The sequence below is a fragment of the Tursiops truncatus genome, chromosome 8 (genome assembly GCF_011762595.2).
Source record: "Tursiops truncatus isolate mTurTru1 chromosome 8, mTurTru1.mat.Y, whole genome shotgun sequence".
In the NCBI taxonomy this organism is placed as follows: Eukaryota; Metazoa; Chordata; class Mammalia; order Artiodactyla; family Delphinidae; genus Tursiops; species Tursiops truncatus.
Window position 1 is genome coordinate 63,318,952 of NC_047041.1, and position 14,399 is coordinate 63,333,350.

A 14,399-nucleotide genomic window follows, 5' to 3' on the forward strand; every position below is an offset into this window, starting at 1 on the left:
CCAGGTCACTGCCAAATGTGCTCTGGGGGGGCAAAAATGCCTCTGGTTGAAGACCATTGGACTATATATAGCATTATTGTTATAAAATTACCCTGTGACACTAAAAACCAGATCAACTTAAAATTGAACTTTGGGGATATAATCTGTGAGTAATCTGGGGCTAGAGACTACATGTTAGGCCTAATTGCTTTCTGCCATACTTTAAAATATATTTATTTATTTATTTATTTGGCTGCACCAGGTCTTAGTTGCCCCAAGCAGGACAGTCATTGCCGTGTGCGCGATCTTTTAGTTGCAGCACGTGGGCTCTCAGTTGCAGCATGTGGAATCTAGTTCCTTGAACAGAGATCAAACCCGGGCCCCCTGCATTGGGGGCGCAGAGTCTTAACCACTGGACCACCAGGGAAGTCCCTGTTCAATCCTTTTTAAGGGCTTCATGTGTTTGCATATTCTACATGTTGTTCCAACTCACTCTGAAGTAAAAACAACAACATTCTGATTATTTGGACATCTAAGTAAAGGAAACCTTAACACCTGATTCAAATTTTGTTTTTCTTCACTGATAGCTTCATTACTTTTTTTTATTTTTTAATAGATCTTTATTGGAATATAATTGCTTCACAATACTGTGTTAGTTTGTGTTGCACAACAAAGCGAATCAGCCATATGCACACACGTGTCCCCACATCCCCTCCCTCTTGAGCCTCCCTCCCATCCTCCCTATCCCACCCCTGTAGGTCATCGCAAAGCACCGAGCCGATCTCCCTGTGCTATGCTGCTGCTTCCCACCAGCCAACTATTTTATATCGGTAGTGTATATATGTCGACGCTACTCTCACTTTGCCTCAGCTTGCCCTCCCACCCCGTGTTCTCAAGTCCATTTTCTATGTCTACCTCTTTATTCCTGCCCTGCAACTAGGTTCATTAGTACCATTTTTTTTTTTAGATTCCATATATATGTGTTAGCATATGATATTTGTTTTTTCTCTTTCTGACTTTCTTCACTCTGTAGGACAGACACTAGGTACATCCACCTCACTAAAAATAACTCAATTTTCTTTCTTTCTATGGCTGAGTAATATTCCATTGTATATATTGCCACATCTTCTTTATCCATTTATCTGTCGATGGACATTTAGGTTGCTTCCATGTCCTGGTTATTGTAAATAGTGCTGCAACGAACATTGTAGCACATGTCTCTTTTTGAATTATGGTTTTCTCAGGGTATATGCCCAGTAGTGGGATTGCTGGGTCATATGGTAGTTCTATTTTTAGTTTTTTAAGGAACCTCCATACTGTCCTCCATAGTGGCTATATCAATTTACATTCCCACAACAGTGCAAGAGAGTTCCCTTTTCACCACACCCTTTCCAGCATTTATTGTTTCTAGATTTTTTGATGATGGCCATTCTGACCGGTGTGAGGTGATACCTCACTGAAGTTTTGATTTGCATTTCTCTAGTAATTAGTGATGTTGAGCATCTTTTCATATGCCTCTTGGCCATCTGTATGTCTGCCTTGGTGAAATGTCTCTTTAGGTCTTCTGCCCATTTTCTAACTGGATTGTTTGTTTTTTTGATATTGAGCTCCATGAGCTGTTTGTACATTTTGGAGAGTAATCCTTTGTCTGTTGTTTCATTTACAAATATTTTCTCCCATTCTGAGGGTTGTCTTTTTGTCTTGTTTATGATTTCCTTTGCTGTGCAAAAGCTTTAAAGTTTAATTAAGTCTCATCCGTTTATTTTTGTTTTTATTCCCATTACTCTAGGAGGTGGGTCAGAAAAGATCTTGGCTCTGATTTATGTCAAAGCGTGTTTTTCCTATGCTTTCCTCTAAGAGTTTTATAGTGTCTGGCCTTACATTTAAGCCTTTAATCCATTTGGAGTTTATTTTTGTGTATGGTGTTAGGGAGTGTTCTAATTTCCTTATTTCACATGTAGCTGTCCAGTTTCCCAGCACCACTTATTGAAGAGGCTGCCTTTTCTCCATTGTATGTTCTGGCCTCCTTTGTAGTAAATTAGGTGCCCACATGTGAGTGGGTTTATCTCTGGGCATTCTATCTTGTACCACTGATCTATATTTCTGGTTTTGGGCCACTGCCATACTGTCCTGATTACTGTAGCTTTGTGGTATAGTTTGAAGTCGGGGAGGCTGATTCCTCCAAGTCCATTTTTCTTTCTCAAGATTGCTTTGGCTATTCGGGGTCTTTTGTGTTTCCATATGAATTGTAAAATTTTTTGTTCTAATTCTGTGAAGAATGCCATTGGTAGTTTGATAGGGATTGCACTAAATCTGTAGATTGCTTTGGGTCGTATAGTCATTTTCACAATATTTATTCTTCCAATCCAAGAACATGGTATATTTCTCCATCTGTTTATGTCATCTTTGATTTCTTTCATCAGTGTTCTACAGTTTTCTGAGTACAAGTCTTTTGCCTCCTTAGGCAGGTTTATTCCTAGGTATCTTATTCTTTTGGTTGCAGTGGTAAATGGGAGTGTTTCCTTAATTTCTCTTTCTGATTTTTGTTGGTGTATAGGAATACCAGAGATTCCTGTGTATTAATTTTGTATCCTGCAACCTTACCAGATTCATTGATTAGTTCTAGTAGTTTTCTGGTGGCATCTTTAGGATTTTCTATGTATAGTATCATGTCATCAGCAAACAGTGACAGTTTTACTTCTTTTCCAATTTGTATTCCTTTTATTTCTTTTTCTTCTCTGACTGCTGTGGCTAGGGCTTCCAAAACTATGTTGAATAAGAGTGGCAAGAGTGGACATCCTTGTCTTGTTCCTGATCTTAGTGGAAATGCTTTCAGTTTTTCACCATTAAGTATGATGCTTGCTGTGGGTTTGTCATATATGGTACCCTCTGTGCCCATTTTCTGGAGTGTTTTTATCATAAATGGATGTTGAATTCTGTCAAAAGTTTTTTCTGCATCTATTGAGATGATCATATTGTTTTTATTCTTCAATTTGTTAATGTGGTGTATCACACTGATTGATTTGAATATATTGAAGAATCCTTGCATCCCTGAGATAAATCCCACTTGATCATGGTGTATGATCCTTTTAATGTGCTGTTGGATTCTGTTTGCTACTGTTTTGTTCAGGATTTTTACACCTATGTTCATCAGTGATACTGGTCTATAGTTTTCTTTTTTGTGATATTTTTTTCTGGTTTTTAGTGTCAGGGTGAACATCTGATTCAATTTAAAAAAAAAAAATTCACTATCATCTCTCATCCTCATCCCTGTGAACTGAACTTCCCCCGGCCCTCACCTAGACTTTAAAATCACTTTATGACCAAATCTTACCTTTAAAAGATAAACAGAAAGTTAAGTTCATTTTACTGACCAACTCTGAACTATCTGCTAAAACCGAGGTCACGTTTGACAAAGGCAAAATGAAAACATTCTCAATTAAAATTAACAACTGTGTTCACTTCGGCAGCACATATACTAAAATTAACAACTGCTGCAGTATAGTAACTCTTCATATACCCGTATTATAGGAGAATAAAGGATTTCATTAAGAGTAAAGTAGGGCTTCCCTGGTGGCGCAGTGGTTGAGAGTCCGCCTGCCAATGCAGGGGACACAGGTTCATGCCCCGGTCCGGGAAGATCCCACATGACTCGGAGGGGCTGGGCCCGTGAGCCATGGCCGCTGAGCCTGCGCGTCTGGAGCCTGTGCTCCGCAACGGGAGAGGCCACAACAGTGAGAGGCCCGCGTACCGCAAAAAAAAAAAAAAAAAAAAAGAGTAAAGTAAACTAAAAGTGATTTATCATAGGCATTCAGTTTTCAAAATCCACCTCAAGCATCACCACTTCTTACATTCACATCAAGGCTAATTCAACAAATTACTAGATACTGGGATACACAATGAAAAAGATATGGCCCCTATTCTCAAGGAACTGATAAGCTATTAGGAGAAACAGAAAAATGAACTGATAATTTCAGTATATCATGGTAAGTACAATGATAGAAGAGAACCTAACCTAACGTAGCAGAGAAACCATGGAAAACTTTACAGAAGAAATGACAGAAAGCTTCTTGTTCTTTTAGTACCATCTTTATATGCCCAAGTACTTGGCATACTGAATGCCTCGCACTTAGCTCACATGGAGCTAAATGTTTATTTTAATAGATTCGTTAATATTGACAGAAATTGTTTTAAGCTTACATCTTTTTTTTTTTTTTTTTTTTTTTGCGGTACGCGGGCCTCTCACTGTCGCGGCCTCTCCCGTTGCGGAGCACAGGCTCCGGACGCGCAGGGGCACGAACCAGTGTCCCCTGCATCAGCAGGCGGACTCTCAACCACTGCGCCACCAGGGAAGCCCTCCTCTCTTTTAAAAAAGAGAGAAATGCATGTTATTTATCTCATCATATTTAACCAGGTGTTCCTATATTGTTTATTCAGTTCTGAAAGTCATACTTCATGCATTGCAGGCTCAGAAAATATTTTAACACGTTAATTTTCAATAATTATAAAATTAACAAATGTTAACTGCAGGAAATTTTTTGAATATATAAAAATATAAAGAAGAAATCACCCATAATCCCAAACCTGAAGACAATTACTGTTAACGTTTTATCCTAGGCTTTTTTCATACATGTATTTTTTCATCAGAATTGAGATAATACTAAACCTAGATTTATATAATGCTTTACTATTAATATTTTATAATGGGCCCTTGATCATAATATGCATTTTCTATTTTCTCTATTATAAATAATGCTACAAAAAACATCTTTCTATATAAATCTTTATCCTCATTTCACTTTTGCCCGAAAAATTCTTAGATATACAACTAATGGATCAAAGAGTATGAAAAGTTTAAAGACTCACACAAAGCCAAAGGGCTCACCAGAAAGATATTAATAATTTTTTTACATTCTGTGTATAAGAATGAGACTGGCATTTTCACTACATCCTCACCAACAACTGTTATTTTAAAATGTTTTAGTTAGTGCCAATTTGAGAAGTAAAAAAGTTCCTCGTAAGCAGGAGCATAACTTTCAAAAGTTCTCCAGGAGCAGCATATTATTTATTGATTTCATAGTGATATGCAGTCTTTCAATAATATGAAAGCTTAGTTTGAAATGCTGATGTAACATTTATAAGTGCACATAGAAATACGATTCATGAGTGATAGATTTCATATGATGTTATTTGTAAATGGAAATTAGGTTATAAAAAGGCGAAAATAAATATGCTAAAATGATATTTCACAAGTAAAATGTGGAAAGAGCTACAATAACTTGGTTTTGAATATCAAATATGTAAACTGATACAGCTAACAACTTTTGAGGAACTTAGGAAAATACCTTACAGAAGTAAACAAACATTGTCTGATCCTTGTTTCTTGGATTTTAAGAATTTAGTCTGAATGTTTAAACTTATTTCCCAAGTTTATATAATTTATATAAAACCATTCTTATAGGAAGTACTGGTTGTATTTAAGAATGCTGACAAGATGACCTTTTACATTGAGGAGCAAGCCACATTGAAGGAAGACTGTTCTAGAGTCAAATGTCCACCAGTGGACTGATAATTATGTCCAGAGATGAAATAGGTCATGTAAGTCAGAGTGAGTGGCTGTGGAAGCAGCTCCTATCTGCTCTATGTATTAAATGGGGCTGGGTGACTGGGTAGGGAGAGAGAGAAATTCCTCAAAAGAAACGGGACCACTTCTTAGAAAGGAGAGGTGCTAAGCAGACAAAATTGTGGTTGTTCACTGCATTGCATGCAGCTAAATTGAAAAAAAAGAGGGGACGGTTATTAGTCAAGGCCTTCATGTTTTTCTTTCCAGCCCCTACTCTTCTACTCTTCTACTATCATAAAAATAAGAAATATGATGACCAAATGGAGTTCATACATAAAAAGGGGGACTCTTGGCAGGATACCAGCACATTTGGAAATAGCCTTCTTTGAAAAAAAGTGCAAATGCTATACAAACTGCCCCAAACAAATTTAGGAAGGGTGAGGAAATACTGGCGTGATCAGGCACACTTTTCCCTCCTTTACGTGTGGTAAGCCACTTTCCCTTGGGTCCTAGTAGGGCTGCCAGACTACCCAACCCAGCCACAAGGATTAGCAAGTGACCTAGGATGATCCAACCACTCAGTCAAAATGACTGTTTTAGCCTTACCAGATGACCCCAGGAAAGTCAAATAGTATTCTCGGGGGTTACTAAGTAGTATGCTATAGGTGCGGAGTTGTATAAGGAAGAAGTTCATCTGCAGAAGAACTGAAGAATTAGTAGGGGTTAATTAAGTGAAGAAATGTAATACTCTGCTCTATACAAAACAGGATGCTTGATATTTGTTGACTGTACCAATTGACAAAAATTAATCGTTTAAGTGGCTTGTGTATGCTTAAAGTGTAAACGTACAAAATATATACTAATTTGTTTAACACAGACTCTGAACTTTGAGAATTACTCTAATGCATAATTCGCTAAATCTTCTGTATATTTATCTAAACAACTAGATCATTTATCTAAACAACAATCAGTGGTTATCTACACTAGACTTGTTTCATGAAGTCCAGCTGCCCATATCACCTTCTATCGAAAATGGCACCACCCACAGCTCAATGAAGGGCAGCAGTCATGCTCAGAAGCACACAATCCTGTCTCTCCTCTCACCAGCCAAAGAGAAATTATGAAATCATTATTTTGGTTATCACATTTACTGCTACTTGTCTGTCTCACCTCACTAGAGTGAAAACAGTGATTTTGGCCTGCTTTGTTTACTGATGTATCCCAGGCATTTGGAACAACTACTAGTATATATTAGATACTTAATAAAATACTTGTTGAGTCAATGAATGGGACTATTAGGTGGGCAAGGGCATTTATAAACCGGAAAGCAACTTATGACCAAAGTGACCTGGCTGTAAAAGGTATCCTAGACAAATCTGATTTCTCTGCTAGGAAATTTTGAATAGAAGAAATGAGAGACTAAAGGAGCTAAAAAGATGTATCAAGACTTGCGAGCTCAGGCAACCACAGGGCGTCAAGCCAGTTACAGAACAGGAGAAACCCCGGCAGAGACTTGCCAGTAGAACAGGTCTACCTCCAGTAAACTCTGGCAGCACTGTTGCATCTGTCATCAAACTTTTGAAGTATTGTAATGATATTCCTCCTTCTTAAGCTAGAATGGACCTATGATTCCTTGTCAGTAAAGAATCCAAAGTATAATACACTGTAAGAGGCACTCTGATAAATCAAGCCCTTTCAAACTGGTAAAGGGTTTGGAAAATTTTACATAAAAAGATTTAGTCAGAAAACTTTTTTTAAAAAGTTAAGAAGCATATATGAGAACTTTCTCCAAATATGTAAGGAGCTATTATGTGGAAGAAGATAAAGTGGAGCAAACTAGAGCCAAAAACTATAATTCAGAGGAGATATTTTTGAGTCAATATAAAGGAAGAACCTTGTGAGAATGAGAACTATCAAAAACAGAATGGGGCTTCCCTGGTGGCGCAGTGGTTGAGAGTCCGCCTGCCGATAAAGGGGACACGGGTTCGTGCCCCGGTCCAGGAAGATCCCACATGCTGCGGAGCGGCTGGGCCCGTGAGCCACGGCCGCTGAGCCTGCGCGTCTGGAGCCTGTGCTCCGCAACGGGAGAGGCCGCAACAGTGAGAGGCCCGCGTACCACAAAAAAAAAAAAAGAAAAAAACAGAATGAACTGCCACAGAAAGCAATGGTTAGAACGAGTTTTAGTACAAGCTACTAGTTTTTGTGGTCTGGAAAACTGGGCAGAACTGTAAGAGGACAAATCCAAAAAAATATGGAAAGCAGACTACTACAGCAATTCGTTTATTCAACAATAACAATGCCAGGCCTTGTGTTAGGTGCTAAGGATAAAACCTGCTGTGAGGACATTTAAAACTTGAACTGGGGTTTTAAACAGCACTTAAATGATTAAGTTTTGTCAATAAAAGGACAGATGTAGGCACAGTATAACAATGGGTAAAGATTAGGGAAGAAAATAATACTGTTTAGAAATCAGGTCATGAGTCTAAGGAAATAAGGGCTAGAAAAACTAAAAAGTTCCAAATTTTGGAACAGAGATATTTCTTATTCTTATTTTTTTTTTTTTTTTTTGCGGTACGCGGGCCTCTCACTGTTGTGGCCTCTCCCGTTGCGGAGCACAGGCTCCGGACGCGCAGGCTCCGCGGCATGTGGGATCTTCCCGGACCGGGGCACGAACCCGTGTCCCCTGCATCGGCAGGCGGACTCTCAACCACTGCGCCACCAGGGAAGCCCTCTTATTCCTATTTTGACATAATAGCAGCATCACTTAAGTTCAATGATGAGAAATGTAATTCTTGAGAATCCAAATAAAATAATAAGTAATGGTATATCCAAAAGAAAAATCTTAAAAGCAGACATTCTTTCATGCTTTAAAAAGCAATTCATTAAGTCTGTTCTCTATACCTGTGAGTCTGTCTCTATTTTTGCTATGAGGCGGGATGGGGTAGGGAACTGAGAGGTACAAACTACTATGTATAAAATGGAAAGGCTACAGGATGTACTACACAGAATAGGGAAATACAGTCATTGTTTTGTAGTGACTTTAAATGGAGTATAACCTATAAAAATGCTGAGTCACTGTGTTGTACACCCGAAACTAATATGATGTTATAAATCAACTATAGTTCAATTTTTAAAAAGCAATTCAAGTTGTCTAAAAGTGCATGATGCATATACATGGTGACTTCTTTACACAGTGACTCTTTTTCAGATGATTTATACACTCAGCAAACTTTACACTCAGTCCACATGTAATACTGCAAAACTATTCATGAATAATTATGGAAATTAAAGTATGGACTTTCTGACTGGCTAACACATTTCAAATATATAAACCAAATAACAGAGTAAATTTATTAATATCTACATGCAAAAGCAGAAGTCTCTAGCTTTATTAATGAAGAGGGTATTTGTCTTTGTCTGGTGTATTTCACTTAGAGTAATGCTGGCGGAAAACAGGGAGAGACTGGTAAAAGAGTAAAAACTTTCAACCATAAGATGAATAAGTCTGAGGATCTAAGGTAAAACATGGTGACTACAGTTGATAACACTGTATTGTAAAACTGGAATTTGCTAACAGAGTAGAACTTGTTTTCAAAAAAAAAAAGATAAATATGTGAAGTGATGAGTTAATTAACTAGATGGGGGAATCCTTTCACAATGCATAGCTATACCAAATGACCATGATGTATTCTTTAAATATCTTAAATTCTATTTGTCAATTTTACCTCAATAAACAGTTGGGAAAAAATAGTGAAAAGCCAAAAAAAATTTTTTTAATTAAGGGTACTAACAGAAACTTTTAAATAGGAATATTACACAAATGAAACAGTAACCTTTATGACTGACCTTTGAAATAATTTTACAAGTAAATGAACAGATAATGTAGAACAATACATCATCTAAAATGTCCTCTTATTTTCATCAAAGATTGCCCATCCCTTGGTTCCTAACTGACCCTCATCTCTCCCAAGGAGGACAAGAACAGAATCGACATAGATTTGTCCTTAGAGAGGAAGTAGAAGAATTCTGATAAAGAAACATGGCAGACATAGTATATCTGTCCTCTGATTAGTATATTGGAAAGAACCCAGGCTTGGACGTTAGTCAGACTTAGGTTCAAATTCAGGCTCTGCTATTTCATAGTCTTGTGACCTTGAAAAATACACTTAATCTCTCGAAATCTGTTTTCTCAACCTCAAAATACAGTTAATATAATGCCCATCACACAAGGTTGCTATTAACAATGAGATTACATACCTAGCAGCACAGAATCTGCCACAAAAGACAGGCTTGGGACAAGAAAAAGTAGGTCAATTTAAGACTTACTCCTTTACTTGAAGAATATAATTTAAAGGAGCTCCCATTGTTAATATTATCTCCTTAACGAAAGTGAGGTATCCAAAGCCTATTAAGAAACCAGTGGCAACCTAAAGGACAGCCTTTAGTTGATATCTGTTTTACCCTGTCCCAATCAACACTTTTATTAATTACATGGTGGAAAACAGAAGACATCCTCTTCAAATCTATAAAAAGCAAAAATCTAAGAGAAGATGGAGATGGAGGTAGCAGAAATGTAGCTCATCAATCTGTCTGAATTCCCATATAAAAAATAGCATCAAAATATCACAGTGAACTGGCATAAAGACCAATGTAACAGAATAGAGAGCCCAGAAATAAGCCCTCATGTATATGGTCAAATTATCTTTAAGAAAAGTGTCAAGGCTACACAATTGGGAAAGAATAGTTTCTTCAACAAACGGTGCTGGGAAAACTGGATATCCGCATGCAAAAGAATAAAGTTGGACCCTTACCCTACACCACATAGAAAAATTAACTCAAAATGGATTAAAGACCTAAACCTAAGACCTGAACTACAAAATTCCTAGAAGAAAATAAAAGGGAAAAGCTTCATGACATTGGATTTAGCAATGATTTCTCAGATACGACATCAAAAACACAGGCAACAAAAGTAAAAATAGACAAATGGGACTACATCAAACCTACAAACTTCTGCACAGCAAAGGAAACAATCAACACAGTAAAATGCAACCTGCAGAACAGGAGACAGTATTTGCAAGCCATATATCTGATAAGGAGTTAATATCTACAATATATTAAGAGCTCCAACAACTCAACAACAACAATAAAAATCCAATTTAAAACTAGGCAAAGAACTTACATGGACATTTCTGCAAAGAAGACCTACAAATGGCCAACAAGCATATAATAAGATGCTCAACATCACTAACCATTAGGGAATGCAAATCAAAACCACACAGGTTAGGACGGCCACTATCAAAATTCCAGAAAATAACAAGTGTTATTGAGGGTGCAGAGTAACTGGAACGCTTGTGGATTGTTGCCTAGGATATAAAATGGTACAGCCCCTGTAGAAAACAGTATGGAGGTTCCTCAAAAAATTAAAAATAGAATTACCATATAATCCAACAATCCCAATTCTGGGTATATATTCAAAAGAATTGAAAATAGAATCTCAAAGAGACATTTGCACATCCATGTCCACTGTAACATTATTCACAATAGCCAACAGGTAGAAGCAACCAAAACATCTATTAACAGATGAATGGATAAAGAAAATGTGGTACATACATACATGGAATATTATTTAGCCTTAAAACAGAAGGCAATCCTGTCATATGCTACAATGTGAATAAACTTTGAAGACATTATGCTAAGTGAAATAAGCCAAATACTGCATCCTCTTATATGACAAATGTAAAGTAGCCAAACTCCTAGAAATATAAAGTAGAATGGTGGTTGACAGGGGCTCAGGAAGAAAGGAAAGGGAAGTTTTGTTCACTGGGTATAGAGTTTCAGTTTTGCAATTTGAAAAAGTTCTAGGGATCTGTTACAAACCAACATACACACACACACACACACACACGTAGTAAACACTGATGCACTGTATATTTATATTATGCATTTTTTACAACAATTTTTTTTAAAGTAGCACAACCAAATACTCATGGACAACATGCATAAGAAAACTAGGTGAAAAGGTATCTCCAAAATACTCCAATGGGAGAAAAATCATAAACATCCACCAAATCTGGAAAGTATCTGCATCTGTGCAGGATTAAGAAAGAAACAACAGTAATGGTTTGAGAATAGGAGGACCCCAAAATAGCCAACAAGTATTCACTAGAAAGCAGAATGGCCAAGATGAGAGCAGCAGCTCAAAATGGAAGGGCAAGGACAACATTTCTGCAGCAAGGACTAAAATTGCTGGAGCAGTTTAAGCCCCCACACTGGGGAAACTGCAGGGAGTAGAATCAAAATTGAGCAGAAAAGGACTTATACTACCTGACTTAAAGACTTACAATTAAAGCTAGAGGAATCAAGACAATGTGGTAGGGACTTCCCTGGTGGCGCAGTGGTTAAGAATCCGCTTCCCAATGGAGGGGACATGGGTTCGAGCCCTGATCCGGGAAGAGCCCACGTCGTGGAGCAACTAAGCCCATGCGCCACAGTTACTGAGCCTGTGCTCTAGAGCCTGCAAGCCACAACTACTGAAGCCTGTGTGCCACAACTACTGAATCCCGCGTGCCTAGAGCCCTAAGAATCCCACACACCGCAACAAAGAGTAGCCTCTCTTGATGCAACTAGAGAAAGCCTGCATGCAGCAACAAAGACCCAATGCAGCCATAAATAAATAAAATTTAAAAAGACAATGTGGTACTGTTATTAGAATCAATCAATAAATTGGACAATAAAAGAAAACCCATATGACTGTCTCAACAGATGCAGAAAAAAGCATTTGACAAAATTCAATATCCATTCATGATTTAAAAAAACACTCAGCAAATAATAAATAAAACATCCTCAATACATTAAAAAGCATTTATAAAAAGCCTATGGCTAACATCATACTTAATGGATATAGATTTAAATGCTTTTCCACTAAGATACAGAAAAAGGATGTCCACTACCATGACTTCTATTCAACATTGTACTGGAAGTGCTAACCAGTGCAATACAATAAGAAAAAGATACAAAAGGTATACAAATGGGAAAAGTATAAGTAATATTGTCTTTATTTGAAGACAACCTATAGAAAATCCTAAGAAATCTTAAAAAGCTACTAGAACTAATAAATGAGTTTAGCAAGACTTCTAAGGATCAATATAAAATATTCATTGTATTTCTATATACTAGTAGATTTCTATATACTAGCAATAAAAATTAAAATTTAAAAAACATATGCCATACATCAAAAATCATGAAATACTTAGGGCCATTAATAGGTAAATGGATTAAAAAAATTGTGGTATATTCATACACTGGAACATAATTCAGCACTAAAAAATAAAACTGCTGATATATGTAATGACACGAATAAATCTTAAAATAATTACGCAGATCAAAAGAAGCAAAACACAAACGAGTACCTGCTACAGGATTTCATTCACATGAAACTGCAGAAAAGATAAATCTACTCTATAGTGATAGAAAGCAAATCAGTGGTTGCCTAGGGATGCATATTAGGGATCAACTTGAATAAAAGAGGTATGAGGGAATTTTTTAGAGTGATGGAAATTTTCTTTATTCTTAATGCCGTGGTGTTTACGTGAGTAAATACTTCTGCTACCACAGAGTTAAGACAATCAGGAAGGAATACATCTTCTTTAAATTTTGCCTGTAGTCAGAATGGAATCTATTGTAATCTATGGAAGAATGAAAGAGTCCTAGCATAATTCATCTGTAATGTATATTTTCCTCCTGTAATAGTTTTCTCTATATTTGAACATGTTCCTCTAGTCTGTCTGGAAGATATTGTGATAGAAATGTGCAATATCCCAAGGGAGCCTATTCTATCTCTGGATGATTATCATAGAAGATCTTTCTGAGAACCTGATACAGGAAACTTTAACTATGATGTGCAGTATTATCATCAATCTATCAAATTATTTTTTTAAGTACTAAATGTAATATGTGAATACAAACTGAGAAGACAACTGTGTTAAAATTTAAGGAGAATATCTTGTATATGGAATCAAAAATAAAACTAAATTCACAGATTAAAAAAAATTTAATGAGAATAACTATTTCTTCTCTGGCTCTCTCTATACATACATTTTGGTTTTTAATTTTTAAAAACAGGTATCTTTAAATGAATTTGAATAATTTTAAACTCTTTCTAAGCCCCAGAAGATAGGAGATGTATTTAGTTATGAGGTGTATAACTAAAATGTATTTTAGTTATAAGGTGTACTAGGTTGAATAATGTACCCCAAAGATTCATGCCTACTTGGAACCTCAAAATAAAACTTTATTTGGAAATATGGTCTTATTTAGAATATGGTCTTAATTAGTTAAAATGAGGTCATACTGGATTAGGGTAGGCCCTAAGCCAATGGCCAGTGCCCGGGAAGAAGAGAAAACAGAGATACAGACAGATACACAGGAAAAATGCCATGAGAAGACAAAAGCAGAAACTGGAATGTTAGAGCTGCAAGTCAAAGAATGTCTTGGACTGCCAGCAACCACCAAAAGCTAGAAGACAGGCATGGACCAGACTCTCCCTCAGCACCCTCCAGAAAGAACCAACCTTGCCGACACCCCGATTTTGGTCTTCTAATCTCTAGAACTGTGAGAGAATAAATTTCTGTTGCTTCAAGCTACCCAAATTGCAGTACTTGGTCACATCAGCCCTAGAAAACTAAAATATTTGGTAACAATATTTCATTACATTAGTAGAGATCTGATTTTGTTGACATGAAAGAAAAACTAAAAAAAAAAAATCTATTTTGTTATAATATCTACTTGCTGGTCACGGTGCTCCTTCCTGGGACTATATAGGATAAATTTAGTCCCATTTTTACATTGTAGTCCTTCA

At 36.8% G+C, this 14,399-nt stretch overlaps 1 protein-coding gene across 8 annotated transcripts in view; it reads right to left on the minus strand.

Moving 5' to 3' along the window:
• SBF2 (SET binding factor 2) overlaps positions 1–14,399 on the minus strand; it is a 465,909-nt gene that overhangs the window by 380,954 nt on the left and 70,556 nt on the right. The gene's annotated exons all lie outside the window — the stretch shown is intronic.